The sequence below is a fragment of the Chamaea fasciata genome, unplaced genomic scaffold (assembly GCF_029207755.1).
Source record: "Chamaea fasciata isolate MVZ Bird 193981 ecotype frontalis unplaced genomic scaffold, bChaFas1.0.hap1 SCAF_12, whole genome shotgun sequence".
NCBI lineage: Eukaryota > Metazoa > Chordata > Aves > Passeriformes > Sylviidae > Chamaea > Chamaea fasciata.
In genome coordinates, this window is record NW_027094097.1 from 13,447,242 (window position 1) to 13,456,492 (window position 9,251).

Genomic DNA, 9,251 nt, shown 5'->3' on the forward strand with positions numbered 1-9,251 from the left:
GACAAATAGGTAGAGCCTCAGCTCCTGCAGCACAATCACTTGCTCCGGCTCTTATTGTGACTAATAATCACATTATTGTGACTAATAATCACATTATTGTGAATGAAGAGGGGCAGGAGACGGGTGGTGAGCAATGCAAAGAGAACTGGGCATGGAAAAATTCATTACTATCAGGGGATGCAAAAAAAAATATTACAAAAGGTATCAAACGGGGGACAGAATTTGTTTGAAAGGCTGCTGTTAATTCCTTTTCAGTCCAGATGGAAAAATATTAGTTAAAACTCATGGCTAACACAGTCACAGAGGTAACTCCAGCAGCAGCTGCTCTTGTGGAACACCCAGGGATTTTCAAATGAAGCCTCACCCAAAGGTTATGGAAGTCACTGGAGGTATTTCATGGATTTGAGGTGGGCCTGGATCATAATAAGAAAAATATTCTTAAGAATATTTTCTATCATTTATATATTTTCATTTATGTATATAATCCATATTTTTTTTTCTATAAGAAAGTATTCTAAATAATTCTAAAAGTGGAAGGAAGGGAGAAGCAGAGAGCGTCTTGTCTGCTATTGCTCATTTTGTGACCCTCATAGTTGAACCTCTGAATAAATATTCTGAGGTCTCAAGCAGCGGCAAAAAAAAAGAACCGTTTTCCCCTGTAATTCTAAATTTGTCCTTCTTTCTTGCTGGAGGAAATTAATTTGGTTTGTGTGTTGCCTGCACATTTTGAACAGTGTTAGAGAAAAAAATACAGCAGACTTTTCAGGGGACCTGGGATTGCTACACCACCTGTTAGAAAAGTTCCACACTTTTGTGGTAATTAACGTGCTTAACACTGAACATGTAGCTGTTTCAAACCTCCCTCTCAGCTCTGATTTCTCCAGAAAGTGCTCTATGTGTTTCTGGCAATAACAACAAAGAAATTACTGCACTGATTTACTTCTCTGGCTCCTGGCTGCAGTATAATGCAAGAAACAGCTTTCATTCTGTGCTGTTTTAGAGTTCCCCCATATCAACTGCCTGCAAACATCTCTAAGCTTTCCCCATCAGAGTTTTGATGTCTTGAACAAACGTCTCCCTCAGAAACCTCAGGGAGAAATCAAGGTGCCCAAAACTTCTGCAAACTGAGATATTTTGTTCATCTTTGGCTTTTCCGTCTGGTTCCTCAGGTAAGCAACAGGAGGCTGAGTGGACCTGCCCTGACCCCTGCCCAGAGCCAGCAGGACAGGGTCACTGATGTGCCAGTTCCTGCTGGGAATGTGGATTTCCCCACGGAAACACCCAAATCCTAAATGCTGTCTGAGTCAGAAGGGCAATGTTAACCCCTTGCTCCAAATCCTATTCTCCTTATTACTTGATTTTTCACTTGAAGGATGTGAGAAGAAACCTAAATAAAAGGATTCTGGGTTGAGGCAGCGACTGTTTGAACAGAGAGGACACGAAATTGGTTGGGCAATTTTCTTAACTCTTAGGTCTTTGCCTCTGCTCAGTGAACTTTACTCTTGTGATTCAAAGTGTCATTAGACTGCCATTATCATTACAGCTGAATACTTCTTCATAATTGAAGAATGATTTAGGAACTAAGTAGCTTGACATGGTGGCATATTTTATCCTAACAACTTCCAAAAATGCAAATGTATTCCACATACTCTTTTTCCAAGAAACCAGGCAAAAAAAAAAAAAAAAAAAAGATAGCAAAAATATTTAAAGAGAAATTAATCCACTGGAAAAAGCATTAAAATACACTGAAAGTAAATGTAATTGTTTTTAAACCCAATGTTTTCGTAAGATAAATTCAGCATTGGACAGGCTCTTTAAAAATCAATTTGCACTCGCTTCCTCTATAAAGATTTATCCCAGAGAAAAAAAAATCCATTAGTATTAAAGTGCTTAAAAACTTGGCAGACTATCTCCAAAGGCATCAATTTCTACTGCTAATTAACACTAATTATTCACTCAGCAGTTGTAAGTTGCATTTGGTCCCTCAGGGTAGATGAGAGATTTGTCTCTCTCCATTTCGTTCCGTGTATTTGTTCCAAGAGATTTTCACATTCAGGCATCACAGTGGTGTGGGCTTGGAGATCTGCACAACTTTCCTCTTCTGCTGCCAGGAGTGGAGCAAGGTTTTCTGGTGTGAAATAAAGAGTCCTTGTTGTCCCTCAGTCTCCTGAACATTGCAGGAAAGGTTTGTGTCTCCTGGTTCTCTGTGGTACAGACTCGACCTCACACGTTCTCTCCGTGTGGGTTTTATTTGGCATTTTCTGATTGCTCAGGCTTGAAGGTCCAACCTGGCTTTTAAACAGCTCTGCAAAACTCTGAGGTTATTGCTCATGACCACAGTTACCAGAGAGCCCTTCCCTTCCCTTCCCTTCCCTTCCCTTCCCTTCCCTTCCCTTCCCTTCCCTTCCCTTCCCTTCCCTTCCCTTCCCTTCCCTTCCCTTCCCTTCCCTTCCCTTCCCTTCCCTTCCCTTCCCTTCCCTTCCCTTCCCTTCCCTTCCCTTCCCTTCCCTTCCCTTCCCTTCCCTTCCCTTCCCTTCCCTTCCCTTCCCTTCCCTTCCCTTCCCTTCCCTTCCCTTCCCACCCCACCCCACCCCACCCCACCCCACCCCACCCCACCCCATCCTCATCCCATCGCATGGATCCCATCCCAATCCATCCCATCCCATCCCAGATTTGACCCCATACCGTACCCCCCCTCCCTTGTACTCCCCTCCTCCAAGCCCCCTGAGCAGCTCACAGCCCTGGACACCAGCCCAGTGTGGGCCAGGACAAAAACCAGAAAAGAAAAACCATTTCAGGGAATCGAGTTCCTGGTGATGTTTATTTAGAAGCAGCAAATCATCTCATGCTCATAACGTTACCCCAGACTGATTAAACGAGTGTTCCTTAATCTCAAAGTTTGTCTTTCTGATGCCAAATTAAACCGAAATGAATATTTTATTCCCTCCCCTCCTCAAAAAAAATGTAGTGAGAATAAGTGACCCCCTGTATTCTGGCAATAAATGGGAGGGGGTTAAATATCCAAATTCCCCAGGATGCTTCTTTAAATAACTCTCATAACCTTCTATTTTGTTCCATAACCAAGCAAGGTCCAGATTAAAAAAAAAAAAAAAAAAAACCACCTTAAAATCTTTTTAAAAGTTCAAATTTCTGGATGCAAGAAGGAAAGAAAATGGGGCTGGCTAGAGCAGCTGCAGAGAGGAATATTAATGCAACACGACACCCCCTGTGCCCAAGAACAAAAGACAGATAAAGATAGATGCGTGTGTGAGAGAGAAGCAATAAAGGGTCAGTAATAAAAGAAATATATCACTTGTAGAATTGACTGGTCTTTACTTGAGATTTATAATCCATTCCAGCTGCAGTAATTTGTGACTCCTGCAGACACTCTGCCCATCAGACGTGGTATTTCTGGAGACCACCACCCAGGAGTGAGAGACATGAAACGTGTGGGCTCCTGGCTCTCCCCTTACTCTTCTCAATAATTTCCCTTGCAGGGAAGTTTTTTATTTTACACCACCAGCCATCGGCCAGCAGGTGACAAAAGCAGCCAGAAGGGGTTAAGTGGCTTGCCCTGAAATTACACAGTGAGTCAGAAAGTGAATTTGTCTGATTCCTGAAGGCTCCTGCACTGAGCCCAGCTCATCCTCCAGGCTGCTCTGGATCCACGGATCTGCCCTGTCCTGTGCACCCAGAACACCCTGCCCAGGAAAAAGAGGTGATTCGAAACTCCTGGCACTCAGTTTCAGTGATATCTGGGCTTTAATTTAAAGCTCGGATTCATTGCTCATTCATAGATTTAAGAACTCATGTGGCCTGGTTTTAATAAGAAAACGAACAAATGAAATGGAGGTGAAAGAGCAGGGAAATGTCACAATTTCCAGTAAATGCCAAAATTTAATTCCTCAGTGTAACTCACATCAGCCTGCAGGAACAGAAGCTGCATGAAGACATTGCCTTCACGTGGGATTTGCCAAGGAAGAGTTTAAAGAATCCAATATCTCAGTTGAAGAGAGCTTCGGTTTGGGGTTGGTTTGGGGGTTCTGTGGGTTTTTTGCTCTGTTTTCATTTTCCTCTCTTTACCTCTCAGTTGTTTGACCAAATGTTTTAGAATAATCCTTGTTTTGCTTTTCCCCTTGACTCCAAGAGAAGTAGGTTTTGCCTTGTTAAAGAGTAATTATGATGTTCTATTAATCATTTCATTAGTAGTAAAGGACCATAAGTGACTCTTGAGGCTTTTGAAAGTCCTTATTGAAAGCAGGAAAGTTGGAATAATAATCCCCTATGGATATCTCTCTTTTTTCCTACATTCTGAGGGACTGTTATTTAATTAAAAGGACCCTCTGTTTCTGGTCAGTGTGAGAAATTAAGGTGATTAAATTTAAAGCACTGCATTAGTTGAACTGACAGTTCCATTGTTGCCAACTGAAAGTAGGAATCTGCTAAAAATAGAAATCAGCCATAGTAAGTTGTTGTTCTGTTGTGTTTGCAGCTCCTTTTTTGTAATATTTTATTTTTCTATAGGTTGGGTTTGTTTGTTTTTTTTTTCTGGAAGGTAGACATCTGCATGTTTTGCCTGTCCAACAAATAAAAAAAAAAATTAAAAAACAAAACAAAACAAAAACCAAACCATTGTTTTTTAAACAGTCTCGGCTCCTGCTCTATTGAGCAATCTAAAGGACTTTGTTAAGGACCAAACTTACAGAAGTAATAAAATTTCACACAAGTTCTAAGTAAAAAAGTCACAATTTAACTTTGTGTTTCAGGACAAGGAGAATTTCTCCAAAAAGAGAACATAATCTGAAAGCACAACAAATGCAATTCAGCTGGTACCAACACGATGAGCAGTCAAATAAATCTTGATGGCCCAACCAAAATCCACCCTAATTTCTTGCAGGAACCATAGGAGATTCTGCATTTGGGATCTGCAGGTTCCTGGCTGGTTTTTGTGGTGAAGGATGGGCCCTGAAAAGTCCTGAGCACAGGGAGCTGTGTTTGCATCCTCACCATGTGGGTGTCAGATGAGTCTGGGCTTCCAAACAGCCTCCAAATTGGCCTATTTGAAACAAATCATGTCGACAAACACACGCACAGATGGATGTAATGATGATTTTCGTGGCAGCTGAGGAAACAACCTTATGTATTCTACTTGTATGGTGGTTTTTATTTTTATTTTTTTAGCCAGAAAAGCTGCCATTGTGAATGCCTCAATTTCCCTGAAATAAACACTCTGGGGATTCTCACAAAACTTTCTGTAAATGAGCAAATATTTACTGAAGTATGCAGGAGTCCTCCAAAAAAAATAAATGAGAAATTCAAGGTATTGCAATCAGTGCATGTTTACAGAAAGAATTTCATTAATTTGGATCTGTGTGGAAAAAAAAAATGATCAAGTTATCCAAAGGCAAACAGGTCCCACTCTCAGACTATGAAAAAAGATTGAAAGACTCGACTTTACCAGGCTTGGACTTCTCTCCCTACATCCCAAAAATGCTCCTCGCAGTCCTTTTCTCTTGGAAGCTCATAATGGCCAGTGATGGTGGATTAAAGATTTTTTTTTTTTTAATTTCCAGTGTATTCATGGATGAAAATGAAGCTGCAATTCCTACAGAACAACTGTGTTTACAGAGAATCTACAGAGAGCTGTCAAAACAACCTCCATCCTGTCATTATATGGAATTAAACTCCTCTGTGAAGCTCCTAAAATTTTAGCGGCAGCCTGAATTCGAGAATAAAAACAATCTAAAGCAGAAGACAATTCATCAGGGAAATACTAAACTGTGGAAGAGGGAATTCAGGGGACAGTCCAAAAAGCAAAAGCTGAGCAGAGTGCAATGAAAGTCCTTTTACACCTGCTGAGGCACCCCAAAAAGCCCTGAGCACCTCTGTGCTCCTTCTAAAGTACTTCATGTTTTAGGAGGGGTTTTTTTGGGCTTGCTGCCCTATAGAAACAGCCACGGGTTTTGAGAAACATCCCAAACATCCAACAGGTGCCCCTGTGCTGTGTTTCCAACCACAGTGAAGGAATCAGAAGTTTCTGGTGCTTTTCCTTAAAAGTCAGGGGTGAAACCCCTTTTCCCCATTTGGAAACATTTGTTTGGGTGTGAGGTTACAATGCAACAGTATTATTCATTGTTTTTATGCTTGTGGATGCTTTGTTTGTTGAATAAACAGGTTTTTTCCACTTTTCCTCTAAGGAATTTCTTCCTGAACCAGCTGGGGGTGGGGCTGCTTGAATTTGATTCCTAGAGAGATCCCGTTTGGAGGTTTCCGCCCAAAATTTGCCCTAAACCAGGACACCTGAGCATTGGTTCACCTGAGCTCATCCATATTAATGCCTCATTTCCACAGGGCAAAACTGAGGTGCTTCCTGAAAATGCCCTCTGTGCCCTCACCTCCGAAACCCTGACAGGTAGTTCTGTCCAAACATTTATTACTTTCAGACAGAGAAGATGCCCCCCTGTGTCTTTATTTCCATTTAAATTCCGTTTGTGCTCTTTTGTCAAATTCTCCGCGTCGAGGTAGGAATAATGCTGACATTAGCTCTACCATTACAAGGTCTGAGCTCTTTTAATTAGATTCCCTCATTTCACCTTTTTTTTTTTCCTGAGGTTACGGTTTTCGACTAGTCCTCTTTCTCTTAAAGCTGAAGGCAAAAAAGTCATTGCATTACTCTCATGTTCCTCTTCTTTTTCCAAGCACCACAATATTTCTTTCCAAGGTGTTGCCTGCTTTGACTGAGGGCCACCCACTGCACAACCACAGCCACCACAGAATTTCCCCCAGGATTCAGATTTTTCCTTGGATTTGTCTCATTTTGGGGATGAATCCTACAAAACAGCCTTGTAGCCAGCTCTGATTCCAGAACATCCTTCTCCACTGCTGTCCCAGCCACAAGGATGCTACAGAACGCGAACTCTTGGGTTTGATTTGTTCTTTTTGCTTTCCCCATCACTTCTGTCTCTCCTACTCACAAACATTGAGAATTTTTGCCTGTGTTCCAAGGAAAGAGAAGTGCCAGGAACCACCACGGTGTTCCTGGGTCTTTTAAAATCACTCAGAGCCAGCTGCAGCTTGAGAAGCACCAGTAATGATTCTCCTCCAGTGCACATCACCAAGTGCTCTTAAGGAGCCCTGGAGAAGGGCCCATTTAGGAGTTCACCCTTAAAATATGCAAGTCCTGTTGCTCCTCTGAGGCAGAGAAACTGAGCCTTGGCTTTGAAGTGCTCAGGAATGAGGAGTGATATCTGAAGGGGAAACTCTCCATCCCTGACTTCTCTGCTTTACCCCCTTGAAAACAGAGCAACTCTGAAAAAATACCTGCCCCCATTTGCTGTCTCGATGCCAGGGATGTGTTCCTTTCTCCTGCCTTTTTTTATCTTTTTTTTTTTTTTTTTTTTTTTCTTCTTTCTTCCTGGAAATGAATTTTTGAAGCTCTTAGAACAAATCATTCCTGTCACAGGGAGATTTCTCAAGGACACCTTAAAGATGTAGACAGCAAGACATTCGTGTCTCAGTGTGCCGGGAGTAATGCATGAAAATCTCTTTTTATGAAGGATATAACGGAGTCATTTAACTACTCTGTCCATGAGCTCTGGCAAGTCATTCCTTAACCCCCCAGTGCTTTATATCTTGGGAAGTGATGCTAAGACAAGATAATGTCCAGCCTGTAAAAGATTTGATGATAATGATTCTAAATGCAGTGTGTGTGTGAAGAACAAACTCCTCAGGCTATTTTCGAAGTTTTAAATAGGTTGGGGGGGGGGGGGGCAGGGAGGGGGGTGGATAAACTGTACTCTCCATTGTTTTTATAATGGCAAAATTACCAAAGAGATATGAGTTCAGTATGTGGGAAAGATGTCATACCAAAAAATCAAATTGCAGCATATTTTCCATTTCAAAGCAACTCCTGAAGCGGAAATTAATTTCCCGCTTCTATTAAAAGGATCCCTGTCAGTTTGAGAGAAGAGGACGAAAAAAAGAAGGAAAAAAAAAAAAAAATGGGGGGGGGGGAAAGAAGAAAAACCAGTGTAAAATGAGATGTTAAATCCCCTCAAACAGGCATTAACATCAATGTTAAGGGACGAGCCACATTCTCCAGCAGAGCCGAGGCAGCTGAAATTGCGGTGTCATCCCTTCCGTGGCTGCTGCCCCAGGATGGATGTTCCAAGTGCTGACACAAACCAGGGCAGGCACGTGCAGCCCCTCTGGCGGCTGGAAAAGCCAGGTGGGAAAAGAGGAGCCTGTCTGTGTCCAGCAGCCTCAATCTGTAAATCCATTTGTATTCATTAAATCCTAATCCTGGCTCCTTAGCTGCCAGCAAAGGAAATACATCCATCAAGGAGGAGGAACAAGAGCCAGGTTGTGATTTCTCTCTAAGGAAAGAGGTGATGGGTTACACTCCCTGGGTCTTTTTGTGACTGTCAATGGAAATGTGGCAACACCTCCAGAATTTCTGCCACTTGGGAAAGAGTTGAATTTGGGCCTGCACAAATGACCAGGTGTTACCTGTCCTCCATGCAGGGCACAGGAGACACCTGTTTGCAGGAACATTCTGAGGGACAATAATGGGACAGCCCGAGCTGGAAGAGTGGTGTTAAATGGGTAAATCACTGTGAAGGGGCTGGTTTAGCTGCTCTCAGCACCTAAAAACTCTGTACCTGTGTGTTTGGACAGAAGAACATGTGGCTGCTCCTTGCAGTAGATCCTTGGACACACAGGAAGGAGGAGAAAGACACATTTAATGTGAGTGTTGTGTTCCAGTTTCACACCCTCACCAAGCTGAAGAGGTGCCCCGTGATACTCAGCCAGGATTTATAGACCTTTTTAAAGGACAAAATGAAGTGTGCCTGGCATTAAATTGCAGGGCTGAGAAAATAAATGTGTGCAGTGATTGCAGTGGAAAAAAGGAAAGCAGCTCCCGAGCAGTGAAGGGAGAAGGCTCAGAATGGCTGGAGGCTGGACACAAACCATCCCCACACAGTCACTTTTTCCTAAGCAAGGCGACTTCTTCAGCTGTGCTTTACTCTGTCACCTTTTCTAAAGCTTTACTACGAAAACAGCTTCTTCTTTTTTTTTTTTTTTCCTTTTTCTCCTTCTTTTCTCCTTTCTTGCTTCCCTTCTTTCTGGTAAACTGCATCTCAAAATATTAAACCCCTCAGATGAATGTCAGTGGCTGTGCTGGATCATCAGCTCCTTTGGGTTGTGCAGCAGGGTTGATGTGACACTGAGACTGTGTGTGCCACAATTTA

The 9,251-nt window shown here is 42.4% G+C and overlaps 1 long non-coding RNA gene across 1 annotated transcript; it reads left to right on the plus strand.

The window, feature by feature from the left end:
* Positions 1 to 3,405: 3,405 nt before the first annotated feature.
* LOC136295971 (uncharacterized) lies at positions 3,406 to 6,216 on the plus strand. The gene is made up of 3 exons (XR_010722850.1): positions 3,406 to 3,718; positions 3,910 to 4,028; positions 5,574 to 6,216. It is a non-coding gene; the product is annotated as an uncharacterized lncRNA (long non-coding RNA).
* The last annotated feature ends 3,035 nt before the right edge of the window (positions 6,217 to 9,251 follow it).